The following is a 25,806-nucleotide window of genomic DNA, read 5'->3' as shown; positions in this document are numbered from 1 at the left end:
AGGGCTGGGAACTGCAGGGTCCCGCAGCCAGGGGCAGCAGGGGGACCCCGCAGCTTTGAGCCGTGGGTAGAGGGGGATCCTGGAGCTCTGAGCCCCCATGGGTGGTGGAGGCCCCTGGAGCTCCTAGTCGGCCCCTGCAGCTGCCCAGTGGCTTACTAAAAATATCCATGACAAAATGGGAAAAGTCAGGGACAGGTGACGGGCCTTTGTGAATTTTTCTCTATTGCCTGTGACTTGTCCGTGACTTTTACTAAAAATAGCCATGACAAAATCTTAGCCTATAAGGCAAGCGCTGCCACAGTGCTTTTTGAATGGGGCCTGATCCGGTAAGTAGCCTCTGAGCATGCCCACCCGACTGGGCCCCGCATGCGATTAGGCAGGTGAACAGGTGCATCATTCTGGGGCTTAAGTGGCAGATAGGCACCCAGATGCCTAGAAGGCGGCAGCAATGCACATGCTCAGACACAGAAACAGAGGCATCGAGGGAACTTATACCCTGAAAACTTAGGCGCTGAGTGAGTTTAGGAACTCAGTGGGAGGGCAGCCTCGCTCTTCCCGGCCGGCCGGAGCGCCAGGGGGAGGGCGGCGAGCCCGGCTGCGGCCCCGCTCTCCCCAGCTGGCCGGAGCGCTGCCCCCCTCCTGGTGCCGCCCCAAGCACATGCTTGGTAGGCTGCTGCCTGGAGCCGGCCCTGGCCTCCAGGGAAGAACGCAACAGCCATTTTGTTTTCACCCATCACTGCATTAAGACGCCCTGTCTGGAAGCAGAAATACCATAACCCAAGGAGAACAGCTGCTCTAATAGCATTTCAGGCCTCACTTGTGGGGGAGAGAAATGGGTATTGCAGATCCAACAGTTTGTATGGTTCATAAAAGCTGCCAATTTCCGGATGCTTATCGTAATCAAAGCTCTGAGCCCTTTGAGTTTTCCCCCATCATCATAGGTTCAAATTGGTGAATAAAAAGACAGTCTTTTGCTCTGTACAATGTGCACAGCTTCCCAAGTTAGGATGCCTGATTGACATGTGATTGGCTGGATCCATGAGCACTGTATTGAACTGGGCGGTCAGAGCTGGCTTTTGACACTGACAAGTCCCTTTGTGTGATCTACGACACCTTATCGTAATTTTTACCTGTCTTCACTACTGAGCTGCTGGGAGATTTTTTGAAATATGACAAGCTGGCTTTTGAGAACTTAGAAGCCAAATTAGAGAGGGGCTCAGGGCCAGGGCAGACACAGTGGAAACACAATGAACAGGATTTAATAGGGGCCCTTCTTCGCTGGCCATTGAAAAATATGTAGCTCTCCAAAACATGGAGAATTCTGTTCCATGTCACCTTAACAGCAATATCCTGAGATCAGGTCATTTTTCAATGCATTTTCTCACCCAGCAGCTTTGGGGGAGGAGAAGGCGGCTTGCATTGTGATTAAAACACAGAGTGGGAGTCAGGTGCTCTGGCCTTTAGCCTCATCTCTTCACCAGTCTTGCTGTGTAAGCTCGAGCATTTCAGTTCACTGCTCTGGGCCTCAGTTTCCCCTCATAAATTCTGCGAGTCAGGTTGCCAGATTGACTGAGACCCTGAAGTGGATTTCAGGAAGGAGCAGAGGCTGGATTTGGTTGGTATGTGGTAGTACGACCGGTCGTGTGGGCTTTGGGAGTGGATAAGGAAGGTATTTTACCGTACCCAGACTTCTCATTTTCACTGGCCAGTTTGTCCATCCCTGTTCACAATCCTGCTGTGTTTCCTCCCTGTCCCCAGTAGCCTGGTTGTTATCACCAATGACTGCTGGTTACTATTCTCAGAATTCCTGCAAACTGTTATCCATGATCAAGTGGTAAAAGCAGAACTGATATGATCTCAAGAGGAATAATTTTCATCGAGTCATGATAAACACCTCTCGCACTTTGATATCTTGGAGTTGAGCCATGCATAATCTTTACATTAATTATATCATTACAGTTTAATTGCTGCAATTACTATTCACATTGCTTTCTCTCAAACCATCACCGTCATTACGTGGCCTTTCGGTTCAAATAAACATGATCACTCATGTCACCAGCTCCCTGCCCAGCAGAGGCAATGTTTTCCCATTCCCCAGACAGAAATGCATACCTGTAACATGAACAAGCGGCACATCACATTGTCTATTGTAGTGTACCCATATAATGAAAGACCTTCTCAAGGGAGCAGAGTTCAATTAACAATGAGATAAAATGCTGGGCTTGATTCTCCGTTTTGTGTAGCTTTTCACATCTGTTCATAGTGCATGTGAAGTGGGTGTGAAATGCTACCATCTGAGCTGGTCATATTTCACTCCTCCTTTGCACAGATGTAAAAGGCTATGCAAGATGCAGGGAGGTGGAGAATTGAGTCCCCAGAGCTTATGTTTGGAGCATATAGAGTCTTTCATCCTCCAGGATTCCAAAGAGCTGCCTAAATGTATCACAGAGACCATTGCTTCCACCCATGAACTACCATATAATCATAACAGCCACTGAGGACAGGAAGTGAAGAATAGCTGCGGGGAGGAGTACAATAGGTAGGCTGAATATGGTGTACTTAAGTCAGAACTTGTCAGAGACAGCAGGCGTGGCACATCTACTCATAGGAACAAGACCTTTAATAACCAGGAACGTGGATTGGTGTTCTAGCCCAGAGGGTCTTAAACTGTGGACCGTTCAGCTAAGCTCCATTCAGGTGGTTCGCAGATAGTTCTCTGTAAGGTGCACCCCTGGGCGGCTGCACATGAGAGAATGAGGGGCCATCCACCTAATTAATGTAGGGTTACCATACGTCCGGATTTTCCCGGACATGTCCGGCTTTTGGGGGCTCAAATCCCCGTCCGGGGGGAAATCCCCAAAAGCCGGGCATGTCCGGGAAAATCGGGAGGTCAGCCGGGCCGGCGGGGAGCCGGGCCGGCGGGGAGCCGGGTCAGGCGGGCCCGCGGGGAGCCGGGTCAGGCGGGCCGGCGGGGAGCCGGGTCAGGCGGGCCCGCGGGGAGCCGCGTCAGCCGGGCCGGCGGGGACCCCGGCCGGCGGGGAGCCGGGTCAGCCGGGCCGGCGGGGACCCCGGCCCGCGGGGAGCCGGGTCAGCCGGGCCCGCGGGGAGCCCGGCCGGCGGGGAGCCGGGTCAGCCGGGCCCGCGGGGACCCCGGCCGGCGGGGAGCCGGGTCAGCCGGGCCGGCGGGGAGCCGGGCCCGCGGGGCCGGGAGCCGGGGGGTGCGCCGGGCCGCCGGGGGCCGGCAGTGCTGGGCGGGCCGGGGGTGGTCGGCCGGGGCCGGCACCCCAGGGCCCGAGCTGACCCAGGCTGGAAACGCCGGGGGGCCAGCCTGGGCCGCGCCTCCTCCCCCCACACCCCCCTTACCTGCTTCAGGCTTCCCGCGAATCAAATATTCGCGGGAAGCAGGGGAGGGGGCGGAGACTTTGGGGAGGGGGCGGGGTTGGGCAGGGGTGTGGGCGGGGCTGGGGGCGGGGCCGGGGGCCGTGGAGTGTCCTCCATTTGGAGGCACAAAATATGGTAACCCTAATTAATGGTGCAGTGCAGGCGTGGCTCCATTAATTAGGTGCCTGGACACTGGAGAAGACGCACATGTAAGGTGAGGTGGTGGCCTTGGGGGGAATAGGGATAGGTGGGAGGGGGCAGTGGGGTGAGAAGAGGGGGTGGGGGAATTTGGGATGTGCAGGGCTGCGACGGTCAGTGAAAGAGGTGACTTTCCCCAGCTCAAGGGCTGCAGCTGTCGGGGAGAGATGGCCTCCTTCCCAGCCTCAGCTCTGTGTCTGCTGTGGCTGGAGAGAGAGAGGATCCCCCTCCTTCCCAGCCTCAGCTCTGTGTCTGCTGTGGCTGGAGAGAGAGAGGATCCCCCTCCTTCCCAGCCTCAGCTCTGTGGCTGCAGTGGCAGGAGAGAGACCCCCACCCCTCCTTCGCAGCCTCAGCTAGGGGGCTGCTGCAGTGCAAGAAAGAGGGAGAGACATCCCCCTACCTCCTTCCCAGCCCCTGCCCGGGGGCTGCCGCAGCAGAGGAGAGAGGGCACATTCATCGCATTCGAAAGATAAGACTACTGATATTAAAATATGAGTTGTGTGCTTTTATTTGTAGAACAAAAAAAATTAATTATTAAGTTTTTTTTTTTATATAGTGCTTTTAGTTAGCTAACGGTACAAACAACATTTGGAAAGATCATTAAGTGGTCCGCTGAGACCCTCAGGAATTTTCAAGTGGACCGCGGAAAAAAAAGTTTGAGAACCATTGTGATGTGCTGAGACTCTGGCTGAGTAGTGGCTCAGAGAAAAGAGTGACACGTATTGAGTCGCTACCAACATTCTTGTGCCATCTAGGTGTTCTTTGGGAGTCTACCTTCTACTAACCCACCTCTGAACCTGCTACCAGGTCCATCTGAGTGGGTCCATGCAGATTTGACTGCAGTATCTGACCTTTATTTTGGGAGAGCGGATGGGATTGCAGCGTGAGGGGCCAAATTTAGCCCTGGCACAAGCATTCACAATTCCATTGACTTGCACCTTCCTACAGTGAGGCTGAACTTAGCCCTGATGTTATGGCTTCAGGCCTCAACTCTTCCTGTATTGATTCTGTGAGTTGAAATTTTCAAGCTCTGCATTTCATTCTACAAAAACAACAAGGAGTCTGGTGGCACCTTAAAGAGTAACAGATTTATTTGGGCATAAGCTTTCGTGAGTAAAAACCTCACTTCTTCGGATGCATAGGTGCCACCAGACTCCTTGTTGTTTTTGTAGATACAGACTAACACGGCTACCCCCTGATACATTTCATTCTAGTTAGTCTTTTGCAATGAATTAAACTCCATGTTAGATAATGTCACCCCACCAGCCTGCTACTAGAACACCCCCAGTGAAAACTTTTTGTCCCAGATTTATCTAAGGATGCAGCACTTCCATTCTGCAGAAGAACGAACTTGGTGTGTTGAAGTAATCCACTTTCTAGAAAGCTGGAGGGCTCCCAGAGACTTCATAACTTAAAACAACAGTCTGAAACCAATTTATTTCCTTCAACGGAATAATTTGAAGTGTGTTTTTATGGATCAGCTGGTTTCCAATTGGCTAAAACACTCAGTCTGAGTCTCTCTCCTCTAGCCCAATCAGCATACACCTATCCAATAACAGCAGTGTCAACAATCCTGCACAACATCCATCAGGCAACAAACCTTGGCATTTACTAGCAGCAGGAGATCATTATCCAGTGGCAATGTTCTTTATTCCACTGACATTATCTCTTCAATAACAGTCAGCTATCCAGCAGACTGTCTAGAGCTGATTTCACCCTGGGTGCTAAAAATAATTTAAAATCTTAAAAATTCATCCACCCAAATCTCTTCCAAATTTCAACCTCAAGCTTTTTGCAACTGATGAGGCTGTACGTGTAGATCTGGAGATTTCCTTATGTTAGCAATCACTCCACTGGGAGTTGTTATTGCTTTTGTTCCACTCATTTAAGCTTGCTTACACAGACAAAAAGTCATTCAGACAACATCACTGCTGATGGCTGTGCCAGTGGGAGTGATGATAAGGTGGCACTAGCAAGGCTCAAATGCATGGGTCTGAACCAAGTTTAGAGTACAGTACTGTAAAGCTGCCTTGGGAGAGGCTCATTCTTTGCATGTTTGCTTTGAAGTGGTTAGGAAGAAAGCCAGCAATTACGAAACATGGGTTGGGGTCATTTAAGTCATCCAATGATGAACATTTATGCCAGGTATTACTAGCTTTTTAAAAGGCACTGTTCTGTGCCAGCGGATACCCGCTGAATAGATAATTGTAAAACAAACTCTATACTCCAGTTGACACCCTTTCTAATTACATCTCACCTTCATTAGGCTATTAAAGTGATAAATGCAGGCAATTACACCGAACCCCAGTGAAAACACTGTCTGTGACATGCAGTGACTACAGCATGAGTTATTTGCCGAGGAGGCCAGCAGAGCTCCGCTAGAACAGGGAAGCAGTGCACAAAACAAAGAGCCAGTAAAACAGAGCCCAGCTGATCAGAGTGTGGGTGACTGTAATTCATATCGGGTGTCAAACATTTCTGCTGGAATGGACCAGTCCCCTGCGGGTGAGTGTCAGGTTCTCCTCATTTTAATTAGGTCTGCATGGAAACCAGTAAGGGGATTTGGAGTGGCAGAGCTTGGGAGGCAGAGCTGTCAGGTTTGGTCTGAAGCATAATAAGGAGTTCAGAGATTGCAGTATATCTTCACTTCATGCACACGTACATGCGTGCTCTCTCTCTCACGCACACGCATGCTCACACACAAGTATACAAACACGCACATGGCAGCACACACTGTCACACCTGCACTTAACTCACATTATACAACAAGACACTGCTGTCCCTCATTCCAATATGACATGATGCATAGTAATTGACATTCACAGATAAGTTTCCAATTATAGCCCAGATCCCTAGGGTCTGACAGCCTGCTACAAAGGATTTCTAGGTGCTGGGGAGAGATGGAAGCACTGGGCTCCCTACCTTCCGTTACTCTTGAGTGACTCCTTTTGACTGGGCCTTGGAAGTGTCTTCTCTTTATAGCTGGCAGGAGGGTTTCTCTGAAGTGTTGGCTAAAAATGTGAGCGAGGATAAATGGAGAAGAGAATACCCCTGCCTCAGGGAAAAGGACTTCCTGAGCTGATCCACCTGTCAGAGGCTCAAGTTCCCTTAACACTGAGGGGAGCCCAGGATTCAGAAGAGAACATGGAAGGGGAAGATAGGGCTTGGCAGGGGAGAGTGAGTGGCAGAGGAACATAGGAAGTGGCAAGGCCCTTTACTTTCAATTTCAATATTTTTAAATGTTTCCTAGGAGTTTACAGGGATTTATTCACAACTTTTAAAAATTGGTAAAAATCAGTAAAAAACAAAACCAAAGGGCAGTGAGTGCCCGGTGCTCAGTGGGCGCGGGAGAGAGGGGTGGCCAGTGCTCAAGAGATTCAGCGGGCGGGGAAAAGAGGGATGCCACTGCTCACAGGTGCAGTGGGCGGGGGAGGGTGGAGTGCCCATGCTCACAGGGTACAGCCTTCCACTCCCCCCTCTCCCCAGCCCCTCAGAATGTCCCCATCTGAAAATTCCAGGGTTCCAAAACCACCAAAATGTGGGTGAAAATCGGTCATCCCGAATGCTGGCTTTGTCAAAGCCTGGGCATTTTTTGGAGAAAGTTGGTGAATCCTGAAAATGAAGGGCCTTAGAAGGACCATGCTGGAGGAAACTAGTGTTTCCTCAACTGCAGTTTCCCAGCACCAATAATGTTCAGTACCCTGCAATCGGGCCACCAGACAGCAGAGAAGAACCGTAAAGGAAGAGAGCCCATAGTGCAGGTCCAGAAGCATTTCCTTACCTACGCGGTTAGGCCAGTGAGTCATGTCTGCACTGAGCGTTCTGTGAGCTAGCATAAAAAGCCACCTGTGACATCCTTACTCACAATGAGGTTAATGGGACTACTTGGGGAGTAAGAGGTGAGTTGCTGAGAGTGAAAGAACCAGAACCACAATTTAGCCCAAAATTAACTCTCTTGCAGCTGTGATTGGCCATTCGATAGCCTGTGGAATGGCCACGCTCTATGAAGGGAGCTGAAAAATCGAGGCAGGCTTCTGAAGTTTCATTGCTCTCCCTTGAGTTGTTTTTTTCAAATTGTTTTCTAGAAATGTGCTGTGGAGCAGGGACTATGTTAATTTGGAAGTGTGCGATAGGAGGTGTTGTAGGATACCTGTTCCATGAACTTGTATGGTGTGGGACAAAGACCAAAAAGAACAGGGGCCGTGGGGTGCACAGAGTCTTGTACTCCTGGATAGAAGCTCCACTCAGACTGCTCAACAGGAACCTGTAGTATGTGTGTGTGGGTTGAACATGAAGGGTCATTGTTCGGTTCCTGAGGAGACAGGGGGCAGGATCACAGAGCAGGTCAAGGACCTAGACTGTGATGGGGAAGAGAAGCCCAGAGGTCTTTGTTAAGATTAAGTTTTCCCTCTGGGTGTAAGAAGTAGAAGGTTACTGAATGCCGTTATGTTCACTTTGTGGTTTTTCAAACCCACAAGTCAGTGGCGTAGTCAATAGATGGGTTTTGAAGAAATCTGCACGGCCCTCAAAAAGAAGTTAAGAAAAGCAGCCGGGATCACCTGATACTCCAGGGGACTGTCCTGAGAGGAAGTTTAGAGGGGTAAAAGGGCTGTACTAGCAACCCAGGGACATTGATATTTAACATGGTGTGTGTCTACAAAGGGGCAGGTCATGACACACTGTATTTGCAGACTTGCAGTCTATTGGGCAGCATGTCAGGTCTGGGCCAGCCTGTGTGACCATCTCCCTCAAGAAGCTATCCTATAGAGTCTGCAAGTCCTAATATTGCTATTGCTAATTAAGAGAGTGGCCTATTGCTTTTGAGACCTACTTCACCTTTGACGTCAATGGACATTGGATCAGGCTCTTGGAGCAGAAGGTCCTGAGTTCCATCGCACTGCTGACTATGGAATCCTTTGCAGCCAAGGGATTTTATAATTTGGTAGAGTTGACGGCCAGACAGGACCATTAGATCATGTAGTATATCCCATGCCTCCTGTATGTCACGCACGCTCAACTTTCAACTGCACTGAGCCCAATAACTTGTGTTTGACTAAAGCACAACCTGTTGTTAGTACGCAATTAGTGCAGTTGGAAGAGCTGAAATCCTGTGCTACAGTGCCTGATGATTAACCTTTTATTGGGTATGTGTCAGTTTAGAACAATAGCTTTGAATATCTTCTTTTAACCTCATTTCAAAATCCCAGCAAGTTGGCTGAGATTTTGTTATTGCTGTATATTTGATTCTTCTGAAAGATCAACCAGCCACTGAGTAGGAGCGGAATGACTCACTCCTACAGGAAAGAAAACATGCCTAGCTTTGGTGTTATGCTTTTGTTTTAAAAAAAAATGCATGAATAAGTTAGAATCTGCAGCCAGATACGACACTCCTCCTAGAGACTGTCTTGCTGACAGCCTATAAACCCTAGCATTGCTACAGCTAATGAAGTCTCCGTAGGGGACTGTGGGTTTGGAGCAGAAAGTCCTGAGTTGGACTGAGCCGTATTTGTGGTAGTCAGAAAGTCATAATACAATAACCATCACCTCCCTCTGATGTGGAGAATCTAGGGGCAGACCAGGACGATGGCTGAAATGGAAAGGTAGCTGAGAATTCTCCATCTGCTGACGGCTAGTATCCTCAGATATTGCAAAGAACTGGGGTCTTGTTTCATGAAGTCATTCTGTCAACGAAACAAGATGATTGGATCCGTAGATAATAAAGATGGATAAAGACTTGACCAAGAACAATTTCACCTCTTGTTGTTATTGGTGACCTACCTGTGAACAGATTGAGATTTTCTCAAATTATTTGGAATTATTTGCTGAATACTATCAACTAGTAATTCTTGGTCTATAGATATTTCTTTAGTTCGTGAGCAGCTCAGTGCAACTATTCAATATGCAAAATTTCAGCTGTGTTGATTAGCTTGGCTGAATGAATTAGGGCACGTGATGTGTTTCCTGATGAGTGCAACTCTTTAAATATTTTGTAATATTAAAATAATTACAAGGCATTAAAACCCGCATGGTTCAGGGTATAAGCCAACAACCTGGGGTTAGGAAGAAACAATCCTCTATGGGATGGTTATTGCGAAATGTCCATTGTGGAGTTCCTTGCACTTTTTAAAAAAATTTTAAGCATCTGCTACTGACTGTCTCAGACAGGACCACTGGCCTGAGCCATCCTGCCAAGTCTTAATACTCCTCATCTCAGCTTTATGCTGTGATAATCACAATTACATATTCAGAATTGGCTCTCTGAATATTCTGCAATGTTTGCTTACAGTTCACTGTGTCTGCAGACATCCCTGCTAGGAAACTCATTCGCAAGCAGGTTCATGGAAAGCTAACACAAAGGCAGCCTGAACACAACCAAAGTGAATCCACTGAAAAATATGAGAGAATTAGTATTGACCTAACACCATTAAATACTGTCACAGTGCTGTTTCAGGCTCCAGCATAGTTTGTGCCCCTTGTGGAGCTGTCCTCAGTGTTGGCTTGCAGATTGTGGGTGAAGTGAAGTCTTGGGATGACCCCAAGCCCTGTCATCTCTTGATAACTTAGATTTCTTTGGCTTCCCTATCATAGCATGAAGTGACAATGAGAACTCCATGGGTGCATTCTAGGGTAGAATTTGGCACTTACACAATACTCAGTGAAACCACAGGCCCAATTCTGACCTATCTCACATGGGCACAACTTCCGTTGGCTCATGGAGAATAGGGAATAACCAGATCAGTTCCAGGGGCCTTCGGGGGGTTTTATCTGGCTCATTCCCATGAGGGGTTAATAGAGCGGTGTAAAACATGGCAGAACGGAGGCTAAAGCCTAAGGTTTGAATTTGTGCTGGTGAGACTCAGTGTGCAGTAAGTTAGTATCAACATGAAAATGAAGCTACAATCCCCTTCTGGGCGCCACAGGTCAGTTTCCATTACTTTCAAAATGTGCCGAATGCAGCGTGGCATTGACTCGCTTGTGCTCTGGTTCAGAAACCTGACGCACTGTGCATCAGGGAGAGCACAAGCGATAACAGCAGGCAGGTTAAGTGATGGCTCGAACTGGATCAAAGGGAAAGTTTAAGGCTGTTGAATATTTGCACATATTTATTTTTCAACAAGTTTAGACATAGGCTTTGGCGAATGGCTTTACATGGGTACAAACACAGGGCCAAGGGAAAGGAGGAACAGGCCTAGGATGGAGCATGTGAGTAGGGTGGCAAAAGTGAGAGATGGCTCTGTCTTGAAAAGTGGGTTGCATTGGTGGGGGAGGAGGTTTCTCTTCACCGGCTCGTGATAGAGGGGAGCTGGTGCTGCCAGACAGGCTGAGAGCACAGCTGAGATTGGAGGAGTGGAGGGTGGTGGCTATCAGACACAAAGGAACACCAGGACAGCTACCTGCCTCGTGGTGAATTAGCATCAGAACTGACAAATACAGCGTAAAGACCATGGTCAGACCTGAACAGCAGGATCACGCGTGTATTAATGTGACCCTTGCATCAGGCCTGTTGAGAGAAGACACTAGGTCCAGCTGACAAAAAGCTCCTTAAGACCCTTTGCCAAACTTCTCCATTATTGTACAACTTGCTGAGCATAGTTCTCTGCCTGACCTGACTGGTGTCAACCTGTCTCTGCCTCCCTTATCTCCCCCACCCCATCCAACACATTCACGCAAGGTTTTGCGGTGGGATACGTCTGACTCTTTTATGTATCAGAGTTTGGGGTCCTTTGTGATGAAAGATGCAGTGTAAATGTAAAAGATCATTTTTAATGATACAAGACTGCATGGACAAAACTGGTCCACTGCCCAGAGAAGGCTGGAGTAGGAGGAGTATCTACCATGGAGTTCTGTGGATTTGGAACACCATGATTTTCAGCTTTCACAAATTACCCCAGGATATGCATCCCTTATCATTGCTCCATGTACAGAGCGCTTCTGGCAGCGGCAGACAGATGGGAGGTGCTGGTTTCTTCCTGTTCCCATTCAACAAGGAAGGGGGCTACTTTAGAACAGTTACTCTTTAAGCTTTGTTCTCTAGGACAAAGGCACTGGGTGTCATGACTAAATGGATTGGGGACTGGTCATTGAATGCAAACTCTTTCACCTCTCGGAGTGAATAATTCGCGACAAATAACTTCTCGGACACATTTCACCAATTTCTGTTCATGAAATTTGTCTCCTCTAAATTCTTGCCTTTTATCTGTTGTTTGATTGTCTTTCCATTGGCTTCAGTGGCCTTTGGATAGGACCTAAGAAAGTTCAGGAGGAGTATTCAGTAATCTATGAGCTGTTCGGAATGGTATGTTTCTGTTCTTTGACTGGACAAGCATAACTCTGTCCTGTTTCTGCCTCAAATTTTTGCAGTTATAAGCTCAAAATTAATTTTCCAGCTAAATATTTTCCAATATTTGTTTAAATTTCTCTGATTGTGTGAGTGTTCCTTGCAGGAAATTCACTTGCTGGAGTTTTTGTGGGACGCAAACCCAAAAGGTCCAAGTAAATTCATCAAAAGTTCAAATCAGTATTCATGAGAAACATTTAGCTTGTATTCACCAGTCTCTCGGTGTTGGCTTGAATCTTGCCCAGGCCATGTAGAGTCAGAAAGTCATTAACATTTGATTGCAGTCTGATGTGTCAAATGAGTGGGTAGGATCCAGCTTCATCACAGAAACACCACAACGGTCATCTTTGTTGGCACTTTTAGCCCAGCAATTAAGAAGTGAACGGGCCGTAGAGAATGAACTGCCTACACTCCCTTAGTCATACTTCCATGCGTAACTGCACGTAGTGTCCCTGTTCTGTGGAAGCAAAGAGGACGCCAGTGCTGCTAATCTGGCAGTTTCATCAGCTAGATGTTTAATAAAACAAAAGAAAAGGAAACCCGACGAAACCTGGTTTGTTTGTTTGTGTTGTTTTAAATGATGATCACTTGTGGCTTTTTTTTAACAGCATATAACAACTATGCTCATGAACCAAACTCCCAGAGATTTATTAAGCCGGTTTGGTTAGTAAAAAACAAAGATTAACAGCTCTGCGACTACCCTGTGCTTTTTCTATACGCAGTTGTTAAAACACAATTTAAATGTTTTTAGTCACATATCATTTTGACATGAAGTAAGTGTCTTCTACTACTTATATTAAAGTAGCTCCTAGAGGCCCTGGTTGGGGATCAAGATCTTATTGAGCTAGGTGCAGTACACAAATAATAAATCAGCAACACTGTCCCAAAGAAATTACAGATGCAGGAACTTAGATTTAACCATTTTCAGTTTCTATCTATGACAATATTGGTGCTCCCTCTCACACACTCGCTCTCCTTGCAGCAGAGTGACAGCCCAGCTGTTCAGTATAAAACCACAGCCCTGTTGCCTTTCGTGGGTTAAGTTGCGATGTTCTCCACAGCTCATAGTTAATAGGAACAGCTCCACTGCCTTGCTAGTAGGTTAAAGGGAGCAGAAAGCTCTATCAGAAAGGAGGAAGGCAATTCTTTGTTCCTGGAATCTGATTCATCACACACTGCGGTATTTCCTCCTCAATACCATTCCTGTCACTCACAGGAATACACATCGGGTCAAACTCATTACAGTTTGATTCTTCAGTTAATGGCTATGGGGGTTTGGTTTAGTCCACTGTAACGAAGACAGTAATTGAAATTCAGGTGTAGGAGAGTAATTGCTTAGTCTTCACTTCAATGGAGAGAGGGAGAGTGTCTCTTTCTCTCTCATGCGCACATGCAGAATTTTGCCTCTTGCAGTAAACAAAGCCTCTTAGGGTGTTCTGATAAATTTTTCAAGCCACGGATGTCAATTTTTTGGCTCCAAGTCTCATTTTCCCCACCAAAAATGTCAGTGCTGCAAACATGAAAGACTAAGGCAGTGCCGAGGCACTGTCACGTTATCTGCCGGGTTATCTGACCGAGATCTCCACCTACTTCCCAACATGGCACCTTCCAAATTCCACTCCCCCAGATATAGGACAACCTTTTCTAACCCTTCGGTGACTATTGCCTATTGTGTCTCTCTTGCTGCACCTGGTCACTTCCCACACTCTCTCCATGTCCTTAGATTAATAGATTCCAGTGATGGAAGAGACCGCGGTGATCATCTAGTCCAGTGAGACCCAGGCTGAGACTCGGGAGCTGCAAGTGGCTCTTCAGTCTGGGCTCCTGCAGCTCTTTGCAGCACATGATATTAAAACACCATGTGATTTATTTATCAACCAATCAGGATGCTTTTACTATGTTATTAACCAATTGTAGTTGATAAAATTAATACACGGTCAGTCATTTTGCTAAGGGGATAAAAATGAGATCTATGTCCCATCATACTGTTCAAATACTACTGTATAGTCATATAGTAAATGAAACAATGAATTCACACTACTGTGGCTTTTATGGGTAATGCTGACTTGGTTTTAACAAATTTCCTGGTTTTTTGAAAAAAAAATTGAAAAGGTTTCACAACTGTCAAAGTGTCCCATTAGCCAGTTTTAAAACAAAAGGTTCATTTTTTTTATTTGATACAACTTTTCATTTAGAAATTTAACTTAACTTATAGTAAAAAAGAGAGAGAGAGAGAGAGAGAGAGAAATGTTTGAATTGATCCAATTAAAAAAAAATTGGGGGAGAATTTATTTTGCAAAATTGTTTTCCAGAAGCTGGGAATGGGCAACAGGGGATGGATCACTTGATGATTACCTGTTCTGTTCATTCCCTCTGGGGCACCTGGCATTGGCCACTATCAGAAGACAGGATACTGGGCTAGATGGACCTTTGGTCTGACCCAGTATGGCCGTTCTTGTGTTCAAATATTTGACTTTTTGTCCCAATTCAGGATGGGAAAATTGTTTTGAAATCTCAAATTCTTGCAGATAGGAAAACCATTTTCCAGCCATCTCTATTTGTGAGTGCTACATGCAGTGTCACAGTCAGTGCTGCATGCTTGATCATGAAAGAATAAAGGTTTATAGAGTTTTTTTCCTCCAGTAGAGAAATCAGTGATATAATGTATGTACTGCAGTTACACTGATAAAGAAGAATGTATCAACAACTTGGTTTAAAGGATGATGAGTTTCCTTAATCCATTGTAAGTACAAGTTACCAGGAAAAAACAGAATTAGTTGAAATGGCTGCGAGGAGGGTCAGAAATGTTGACTAGGGACAACATGCTGATCTCTGAATTTGATATCCTGCTCTTTCTACGTGCATAGAACCCAAGTTATTTGGTTTATCTCTTTACTTAACTATTTAACGCAGATCCAGTACCAGTCATTCTAGTATCTAAGTACTGATAGTACATAGAGAGCAATACTGTATTATCAAAATCTACCATATTGTTTTAAAAGGAAAAGAATCCAGCATTTGAATTGATCTGAAATTGCTCCCGTGTGTAACCTGAGAAACCCTGTTACATATGGAAAAACAAAGAACAACCACCCCTCCCCCCCCGCAACAATAATGAGAGTGAGGAACTGGAATTGCAGCCAGACTAGTTATACATGAACATGCAACAATAGGCTGGAAAATCAAAGCCAATACACATACTGCTTCTTTTCATTGGCCCAGCATGGGCATGGGTTGATTTATTTACCCGCGTCATTAGGGTTTTACACAGTTGACAGCTGGTCCCATTGAGCTTTGGTTCCCGGAATTTACAGTTTCAGGCCTTGTGTACACTGGGGGTTTCAGCGACTGGGGTAGTGGGGTCCAGACTAACCTGCACTTCAGTGGAGTAAAGACTGTCTGTGCTAAAGGTACATCTACACCACACGCGTACATTCCACACAGCCTCCCCGGCCCCCCCGCACGGATATAGCAGCATAGCCAGTGAAGCGTGGTTTAGGCAAGTAATGACACACCTGAAGGGTGTGGCTATGTACGCGAGTACATGCCCTACGCGCTCTCTACTCACCCAAGCCATGTCGCCCCATCTGCTCTGCTGCCTCCCTGCTGCCGAAGCCTTTCCCTGTTTCCTCCCCTCCGCCAGAGCCTTTCACTGACACGCGTAGCTGCACGCCGCAGTGTGGACCCAGCCTGTTTTTTCACTGCGGTGTGTAGCGACAGGGATCTTGCGCACTGCTGACACTGGTCTGTAGTGTAGACGTAGCCCAGAGGTTTGCAGTGGTGCTGCTGCACCAATGGCTGAAATCCCAGCACAGAAAGGGCCTTAGTTTAGAATACCGAAGATTAGTTCCTGTCCTTTGGATCTTCCTGATTTTAGGCCTCCGCAAGACAGGTAACGTGCTGGCCATAAAAACACAGGAAGGAGGGAAATCCTTTAATTGAGCCTGACGCATGACACCCCACAAAGGAGTAAAAAGGTGCTGTAGAGAGTGGTGAACAGGGGACGATGGAGACATTTGGATGCGGAGGTGAAATGGGCAAGGTGAGAATTCAGGAAGTTCTGAAGGATGTATAAACATTTGTATTAACCAACAAGTTGCCTGGACACAACCTCACTCCATATTTGCTTGTGAAGGATTTAACTTTTCCCTTGTTCTAGTCTGGCAGGTTGCAGCCACCCTGCCCAGCCAGCTGTATCCGCTGGGTGACCGTAGCGCTACGGTTCTAGTCGCTTTACTGCATTGTGTACAACATTTCTCTTTCCTTCCCTGAACTGCTGTTGATTTTGACACCTCATCCCAAGTCAATCACGTGGCTATTTGGATACTTATTGCTTCACACCCCTTCTTGACTGCAGCCATTGGCACCACAAATGGCTAGATTATGTGAGGGGTTAGATTACATATGCTAGTCAAATCCACTTCTGGGGGCTTCCTTCATGTTTTTCCTCCATGACAAAGTCTTCCCTTCTCCATCCGCCTCCAACATCTAATGATTAAAGATCTTGGATCAAATTCTTTTCTTGGGTATACTGATGCATGTACCTCCATTAATGTTAGTGGTGTTGCCCAAACGTAACCATGAGAAGAATTTGGCCGTTCTTTTGCTGCTGTCAATGCAGTATGTTTTTTTTCCTCATCTCAGTTGGGTGAGCAAGCCTGAACAAAAACTTACCCTCAAAGGCCTCTAGGTACAAATTCCATCTGTACAGTAGAAGATGACTGTAACAGGCTGGCACTGTTTGCCTGATGTGCCCCGTCTTGTTGGCAGGCATTAATGCTGCTGAGAAAGGGTAAAGCAGGGTCTTCTGACTCACTGAGGCAAGTGGCTCATTAAACCACTTGGATATGAGGGAGATGAGTGGCTGTCCAGAGAGAGAGGACGGAGAGTGTGAGCTGAGCACTTCTGGAGGAGGAATTCTAGTAGCAGTTGAACTTTGTGTTGTATTATTGTTAATTTTTATGCTACTGAAGTTTGGGCTCTGCGCAGTGTGTCTGAGAGTGGTTTGGGAGAACTCAGTTTGTCCCACTTAAACAAAGTTTATCCAGTTGTCATAGATACTTGTCTCTCTAACTGTAGCTGGCAAGGCAATTGCCCAGTCGCCTTTTTCAGAGAAAGTCAGAGAACATTGGTGCTGAGCAAATTGTGACCGTTTTCCACAGTAGTAAAACCTGTAATGGTAAATGACAGTGGAACTTGGGCTGAAAGTCATCCCATCAAAGCAGTTTGAACAAGTATAATCCTTGTTAATGCAGCAGAACACTCAGTCAGTTTAACAGGAGAACTCCAACCTGGGGATCCCCACAGTAAGGGCTGTCACTGTTACTAGGCTAGCTGCATTTCTATCTCCTCTCTGAGTGCACCCCCTCACATGGCAGGCCTTGTGCCTTTTACTTATCTTGAGACAGAATCCTGCAATGCTTCCACTGTCAGACCAGACCCTGGGCTTACAATACCCTGTGCATCAGCTGTGCTTACCCAGCCTGTCCGGTGGTTTGGACATGTGTGGTTCTTCCCTTTGGGAGTATGTGACTGGTGCTATCTAGAGTGACCAGATATCCTCCTTAAAACCAAAGCATTGTTTGCTTTCATGGGAGGATCAAAGCATTTAGAGAAAACAAGATTTTTAAAAACTACAGCTACATGCAGGTCTATCTTAAACTAAAGCCCTACCATTCCCTCTAGTAACCTAACTCCTGCAGGTGCCCCAGTATGCCTCTGTCTCAGTGAGATTCGCCCAAACACAACCTCCCTTGCATTAAATTGCTATAATCCTTTTGTTCTTCTGGGTTCTGGGGCTTTGGCCCTTCTGGACAAAACCAGCCCTGCAGACTCAGTGGGAGATTGGACCAGAGTCCTCAGAACCAACTAGTGTTTTCTCAGGTGTGGCTTATCTAAAGCCATTCTTTCCTTTCCAGCTTTTGTCCTTACGGCCCAATATATTCATAGAGTAAACGTCCCCGTTCCGCACACAGCAGGCATAAACTATTACTGAGCAGCTCCAGTTCTGCATGGGGCCTTTCACCAGACTAAACAGAGCTGGTGTCAAGAATGCTATGGTAGTGACTCCAGCAGCCATGTAGATTAACCCACCCCAGGCTGACTCATAGCCTCACTTCCACCATGGTAACCTCAGGACCCACGAGTCTTACCAGGTTAGATAGTTGTAAGCTGTATCTAATCTTCAGGGTTTGAGGATACATTGAGGATGTCACTATCATGCCCTTATTATGGTCCAGTCTCCACTTCCTTGAGGGACAGGCTACCTCTCTCTCTCTCTCTCTCTCTCTCTCTCTCTGTTCAACCTGGAAACAGGACCCAACCATAGAGCTCTGCCTAGGAAACTCATGGACTCCAGTGACGTGCAAAGCAGGAGTCAAAGATCTGGTAAAAACTTAGATCACTTACAATCCACAACATCACCACTCTGTCTCCTGAACAGCTCCTAGCACCACCCTGCCGGCAGAGGACACTGGGCCTAAGCCCATTCAGACATTGGAACGGTGCTGCATCCCACCGCAGCTCGCTTTTATTTCAGGCCAGCTGCCCTCCAGCAGCTGAGAAAGTGCATAGCCTTTAGAGCCACATTGGACCCACCCCTGACTGTGGATGCCCCAGAGTCCCAAAAATTGCCTTCCAAGCCCTGGAGCTTTATCATCATGGATGCTAATGAAAAGCAAACATTAAGCCTATTTTGTATTTGTTTCTAATTGAATTATTCACTCAAAGCTGGGAGTAACAATGGAGTCCCTGGAGTGACCTACCTGCAGCATTTGGAAGACGCACCATGCCGGCTCATATTTGAATGGTTGGTTTTGCAAACAGGAAGGCTCGGGACTTGTTTTTTGAAACAAAAGCTGAAATTCTGCAGAAATGGATACTTTAGGGCCCTCACTTTTCATGGAAAGTTTCATTGTGAACTAGAGCTGGGTGGGAACCAGATTTTCAGTGTTGTGGGAAATTCCACGAGTTTGAATAGGTTCCCCCCACTCTGGAAGAAAGCAAAATCAAAAAATTACCACTAAACCAAATTCCCACCCAGTGCTAACCTTGGTGTATGACCAAATTCCAACTCGGGCCAGACCAGGCTGTTTGGTTTGTAAGAACTGACCAGTGAAGTTCAGAGTCCAGTTTCTAAGAATAAATATCCACCGATGGCATGATATATCTGCAAAGAGTTACATTTTCATGACAAATTCCTCCTATTGTTGCAATTGGATCCTACTCAAAAACTGATGTGCACCTTCATTATGTACTGTTAAATGGTTGCCATATTTCACGTGAAAAGTAGCTGCATCTAATTGCTCAGCAAAGTGACTCATGTGCTTAAGGCCAAATGCTGAAGTCCTTCATCTGTTTTTACTCAGGCAAACTCCTTCGTGACGAGTGAACACTGATTAAGGGCCTCATAATTTTCCCCCCAGTTTATACAGTCAATAAAAGATTGTGTTTTAGAATGAAAGATGCTTTCATATAAACATAAGATTATAAACAGAGCAAAGAAGATCGTTTCTTGCCTATAAATAACAAGTAGAGGAACTGGTAACATGAGACAGGTATACAAAATAACAAATAGGTTAGTAAAATTGATTGTTAGTTCTCTCTCATTCAGCCCCATAATACTAGAGCAATGGGACACTCAATGAAAGTGACTGGTGGCAAACGTAAAAGCAGAGGGATGGTTTTGTTGTGTGTTTTTCCTTCTTTTTCTTTACACAGCATGTGGTTGTGCTCACCGTCCTGGGAAATTACTGGCCCTGATTTTCCTCTCACTTACAGCCATGTAAATCAGGTGCAACTCTGATAATGTAAGTGGATTTACATCGATATAAAACAAAGTGGAAATGAGAAACTTAGATGTAGTCAGAAATATATCACAAGGAATAACAGTCATAATATCTCAGAACATGAGCTCTGGGGGTGGAATGAGGATGCTTAAGCATACAGAATTTGTTGGTTCCCCGCATGATGATGTTTTTCCTCCAAAGCATGATGAACAGGCCATTGCTAGAGGAAGTATATTGGCCAAGACAAACCACTGGGCTGTCCTACATAGAGACGGTTTGTGGGGGAAAACGGATATTTCATAAAATTATCAAACAAAAAAGGGGTGTTTACATTAAATGTTTCATTTTATCCAACCCCCCCCACAATTTTTCATTTAAAAAATACCACTCTCACTTTTTTGTGACTAGTTTTTAATTGACTTTTTTAAAGCTATTTATTTACAATGTTTTAACATGTTTACAAATCCTTGCCATGTAAATATCAGAAACAAAACAATCATTACAACGGTTAGTTTTTGTTTAAAGAGACATTACACAGGAAGAGGGTCATCAGATTTTTCTATTTAACAGGGTGGTACCATATAACAGGGTGAGCATCATTACAGCACTGATAGTATTGTTTCTAGAGATTTTATTACATTGAGTGAAATTTCTATATACACATACAAGACCAGGCATGTCTATCAAATGTCAATATTCAAAACATTTGGATGGGTGTGCTGGTTTTTTTGCTGGTGACTGTACTTTGAGTATTGAATAAAAGGTAACCAAATATCTATCAAATATCAGAGTCCTGCACTTAGGAAGGAAGAATCCCGTGCACCGCTACAGGCTGGGGACCGACTGGCTAAGCAGCAGTTCTGCAGAAAAGGACCTGGGGATTACCGTGGACGAGAAGCTGGATATGAGTCAGCAGTGTGCCCTCGTTGCCAAGAAGGCTAATGGCATATTGGGCTGTATTAGTAGGAGCATTGCCAGCAGATTGAGGGCAGTGATAGTTCCCCTCTATTTGGCACTGGTGAGGCCACACCTCGAGTATTGTGTTCAGTCAGTGCTGGCTCCAGGCACCAACAAAGGAAGCAGGTGCTTGGGGCGGCCAATGGAAAGGGCGGCACATCTGGGTCTTTGGCGGCGGGTCCCTCGGTCCCTCTCGGAGCGAAGGACCCGCCGCCAAATTGCCGCCGAAGAATGAAGTGGAATGGTAGAGCTGCCGCCGATCATGGTGTTATCTCCCCCTCCCCCCCCCGACTTCGTCGCTTGGGGCGGCAAAAAAGCTGGAGCCGGCCCTGCGTCCAATTTTGGTCCCCCCACTACAGAAGGGATGTGGACAAATTGGAGAGAGTCCAGCAGAGAGCAACAAAAATGATTAGGGGGCTGGGGCACATGACTTATGAGGAGAGGCTCAGGGAACTGGGGTTATTTAGTCTGCAGAAGAGAAAAGTGGGGGGATTTGGTAGCAGTCCTCAATTACCTGAAGGGGGGGTTCCAAAGAGGATGGATCTAGGCTGTTCTCAATGGTGGCAGATGGCAGAACAAGGAGCAATGGTCTCAAGTTGCAGTGGGGGAGGTCTAGGTTGGATATTCTAGGTAGGAAAAAACTATTTCACTAGGAGGGTGGTGAAGCACTGGAATGGGTTACCTAGGGAGGTGGTGGAATCTCCATCCTTAGAGGTTTTTAAGGCCCAGCTTGACAAAGCCTTGGCTGGGATGATTTAGTTGGTGTTGGTCCTGCTTTGAGCAGGGGGTTGGACTAGATGACCTCCTGAGGTCTCTTCCAACCCTAATATTCTAAGATTTTATGATCTAAGCATTTATCTGTCCTCTGTTTATTTTTCTGGGCACGTATAATTGATGTGTTAATAGTTCCATAACCTCCCATACTTTTTGGAACCAATCCTCTGTGGTTGGGCTATTTTTCTTTTTCTAATGAGAGGCTACCAATAACTGAGCCTCTACTAGACGATGAGGATGAGAGATTAATTCTTCATTTTCTTTTGTAAAGCCACTTCCTCTAGGAAGCCCCAGCAGGATTACCAAAGGATCATTTGGTAATAAATACCCAACAATTTCCGATATTTGGTTACAGATTGTATCCCAATGCTCTCTAATGACTAGACATGTCTACCATATATGCATAAAATTTCCTCTTTCACCACAATTTCTCCAACATTTATCCCCATTCAATTTACAAATATTTTTTAACCTGACTGGCATGAGTGGGAAACAGTATTTTAAAGAAATTTTCTTTGATTATTCTATAGGCCAAGACTGCTGGTCTTCTTTTCCAGATCAAATCCCATTCCTTTGGGTATAATTTGCCTATCCAGGTCCTTTTCCCAGCAGGACATATATGGCATTTTCTTTTCTTTTCTTTTCTTTTCTTTTCTTTTCTTTTCTTTTCGGCTAGGAGAGTCGCCTGCAAAGAATGTTATAAATTATTTATAGTGAAATTTTTTTCCCCATAGTTGACCAGATTCCATCACTTCTATTAAAGTTATCTGTCTGTATAAAACAGGTTTTCTAGAAAGTTGAGAAACATAAAGCCTGATTTGAAAGTACAGGTACCTAGGGAGAGTGGACCAGTTAAAGTCAGTTTTGATCTCCAAATAAGTTAGAAAAATTTCTTTACTGAGTATCTGGCCAACCGTGTGTATGCCACGGCTCTCCCAATCTTTGAAGCAATCTGGTTTGTAATTTTAGTTAAGATCTGGATTATTTGCAATTGGTGTCATTGATGAGGGAAAAAGAACCGATCTTTATCTGTAGTTCTGTCCCAAACCGATAGACAGGACCGGCTCCAGGGTTTTTGCCGCCCCAAGCGGCGGAAAGGGGGGGGAAAAAAAAAAGCTGTGATTGCAATTGCAATCGGCGGTGTCCGGCAGCAGCTCCACCGCGCCACTTTCTTCTTCGGCGGGAATTCGGTGGCACGTGCTTCCCTCTGAGAGGGACCCGCCACCCAATTGCCGCCAGACAGCCCTACGTGCTGCCCCTTCCCCTTCGCCGCCCCAAGCACCTGATTGCTGGGCTGGTGCCTGGAGCCGGCCCTGCCCATAGAGTAGCCTTTGCTAAAGGATGTGGGTAAATTTCTGGCAGACATGAGTTATTATTAATCCATGGTAGCCTAGCAATGTTTACACGGTCACAATTTTCTTGTTCAATAAAGGCCCAGTGTTTGGCTGGGTTAGAGTCCCCTCAGTCCACTGCTTTGAGCTGGTACTCTAGTACCATAGAGTATTTGGAATAGCTCGTCCACCTTGTTTAATGGCTCTGTACAAAGTATCTGTTCTCTCTTTTGGTCTTTTCTCATTCCATGTACATTCTAACAGTATCCTCTCTGTTCCTGCTGGTGTTTCAGCTGGGTTCATCGCAGAAGGGTTATGAAACAAGAACGATATCCTAGGCAGACTATTCATTTTGACTGCGGCTATTCTTCCCAATTAAGAAGTTGCATACTTCCCTCAGCACTCCAGATCTTTGTTCATTTGCTAAAGTAGCGGCTTGACATTTAAATCATAGAGCTCTTCTAGGTTGTTTGAGATTTAAATTCCCAGCTATCTTATAGAATTTGTTTCCCATTTGTACCCAAATGTTTTCTGGAAGAATGACTGTTCAGTCTGGCAAATTTATAGCTAGCATTTCAGATTTGGCATAATTTAAATCCAGATGCTTTCTCAAAGTCCTGGATTTCTTTAGAAATTAATTGTAAGGAAATGTTTGGTTTAGATTAAAAAAAAAAAACCCTAAACAATGAAAAGTACATAAAGGTCAATGACTTACAGCTTACATAAGTTTCCAAATACTGCATGTTTCAAGGGCTCTCCAGCAGAATTATGCAATTTTGCAACTCATCAGAGCGGCAGGACCAGACAACACTACATAGACATAATATAACATATGGAGATATACACCTATCTCATAGAGCTGGAAGGAACCTTGAAAGGTCAGCAAGTCCAGTCTTTCTTCACTAGCAGGACCAATTTTTATGCCCTAGATCCCTAAATGGCCCCTTCAAGGATTGAACTCACGATCCTGGGTTTAGGGGGTTAATACTCAAACCACTGAGCTATCCCTCCCCCTGCATAACCCCTTAAGGTAGGGGTAAAAGCAATAAAAGAGGAAAGGACATCCATAAATAAAAGAACAAAGGGACCAGGGAAGAGAAAGGAAAAGGAGGGGGCATAACTGCTCACTTTTAATTTTTTGTCCACACTAGAATAAAAAAAGAAAGGAGAGAGGAGGGTACAAGAGTCCGAAGAAATATTTTCCCCTGAACTTTCTCTTTCTTTTTATTGTCCTTCCCTTTTTCCAGTGATGTGGGGGGGGGAGTCTTTAAAAAAGTAAGTGGGTTCTTCCCCCATCACAACTCTCTCTTACTTTTTTCCAGTGGGGGGAGGGAAGAAATGTAAGGGATTTCTTTTCCACCCATGTGAATGAAACAAACTTCCCCCCACAATAGTCAATTTTTCATTTTAAACACTTTTGCCTAAAAAAAGTGACCATTTTCTAGTCATGTACATTTTTCCAGAAAATGTTCCTGTTGGTCGAGAAGGTCTTGTCCATCAAAAAAGTTCTGACAGAAGACTTTTAACTGGCTCTAATCCTATATAATGCTCTTCTGTTCCTCTGCAGATGAGACTGCTTCCTGGAATCTCACTTTTCAGATAGAGGAGATGGCTAACATCACTCGTGCACAATCTGAAAGAAAAAACCCTTCTCTCCAAAGAAATGGCACTACTGCGGCGTTCATCGTAAATGGGCAGAAATGGCATTTCCAGATAAAAGCACAGAACTTGTCATACTGGATTTAGGCTACTGGCCCATCAAAACCATCCTCTTCTTCCTTGTGCAGCCCCAAAAACAGCCAACCAAAACGTCAAGCCAAATGTGTGGTGGGGGGCAGAGTGTGTGTGTGGGGGGTGGGGGGTACGTCAGGGGAGTAGTCCTATCAGGCCTTTGCACTAATGACTGTATACCCTGAAGCAGGATAGTTCATTACTGTTATCTTGTAGAATAACACACTGAGCATGTCTAGTGCCTTCCATCTGAGGAGTTCAAGGTGCTTTACGAAGGTTATTGAATTAATTCTCATGACACCCCTTTGATGCAGGTATTTTACAGGGGCAATCTAAGACCACAGAGAGGTTAAGGGACATATCCACAATTGCACAGTGATTCAATGGCAAAGCTGGGACTCAAACCCAGAACTCTTAGCTCCCTGCCCTAACTGCTAGACCAGATCCTGAGGTCTTTACTCCAACTTTGCTTAGTCCATACTCACTAAAAACTTCTATCTGGCCAAATCCTGAGGTGCTGAGCACCTATTAACTTCATTGGGAGCTGTGGGTTCCCATCACCTCTCACTTTTGGCCCACTGATGTCAATAGGAGTTATAGCTGAATGAGGGTTGAGTAGTTGTTGATCCTTGGGTTTTTTTTATAACCCAGAGACAATAGTTGACAGCACAGAAATTACTGTGTTTTGCACTCCCAAGATCCCAAAGCACTTTGCAGTCAATTAATTAATTAATTAATTCACACAACACCCCCTCTGAGGTAGATAAGTATTCTCCATTTTGCAAAAGGAGAAACTGAAGCACAGAGAGGTTTAAGTGACTTGACCAAGGTCACGCAGGAAGTCAATGGCAGAACAGAACACAGGTCTCCTGATTCATGGTCCTGTATTTTTCAGCCATTAGTCTATTCATCTCATGGATTTATTGTAAATATCACAATCACTTAACAGAGCAAATAGTCCACTCACTCATTAACACAAATAAGTCTGTCTGCTTCCTGGGTTTGAGTACTTTTAAGCCACTGTGAAAATGGACACATCAATACAGCCCTCCACAGAAAAGCTGACAGTCACAGAACGGTGTCATGCTGCAATAACCAAAATCCCCTGCCAGGCGGCTGATGGTGCTTTCTAATCAACTTTGCAATGAATATTTCTTAAATCATTGTTAATCCACCATTTAAGCAGAGATATTGGTTCCAGACAATGAATCACAATACCTAGAGGGAAATATACCTGCCGTTTCCCCAGAGAGCAGGTGATTAACAGACCACGCGTGCTTGTCAGATGAGCTGGCAGCAGTGGTGTTTA

Source organism: Chrysemys picta, chromosome 3 (assembly GCF_011386835.1).
Source record: "Chrysemys picta bellii isolate R12L10 chromosome 3, ASM1138683v2, whole genome shotgun sequence".
NCBI classification, from domain to species: domain Eukaryota; kingdom Metazoa; phylum Chordata; order Testudines; family Emydidae; genus Chrysemys; species Chrysemys picta.
The sequence above is the reverse complement of the archived record's forward strand: the minus strand, read 5'-3'. Positions refer to the sequence as shown.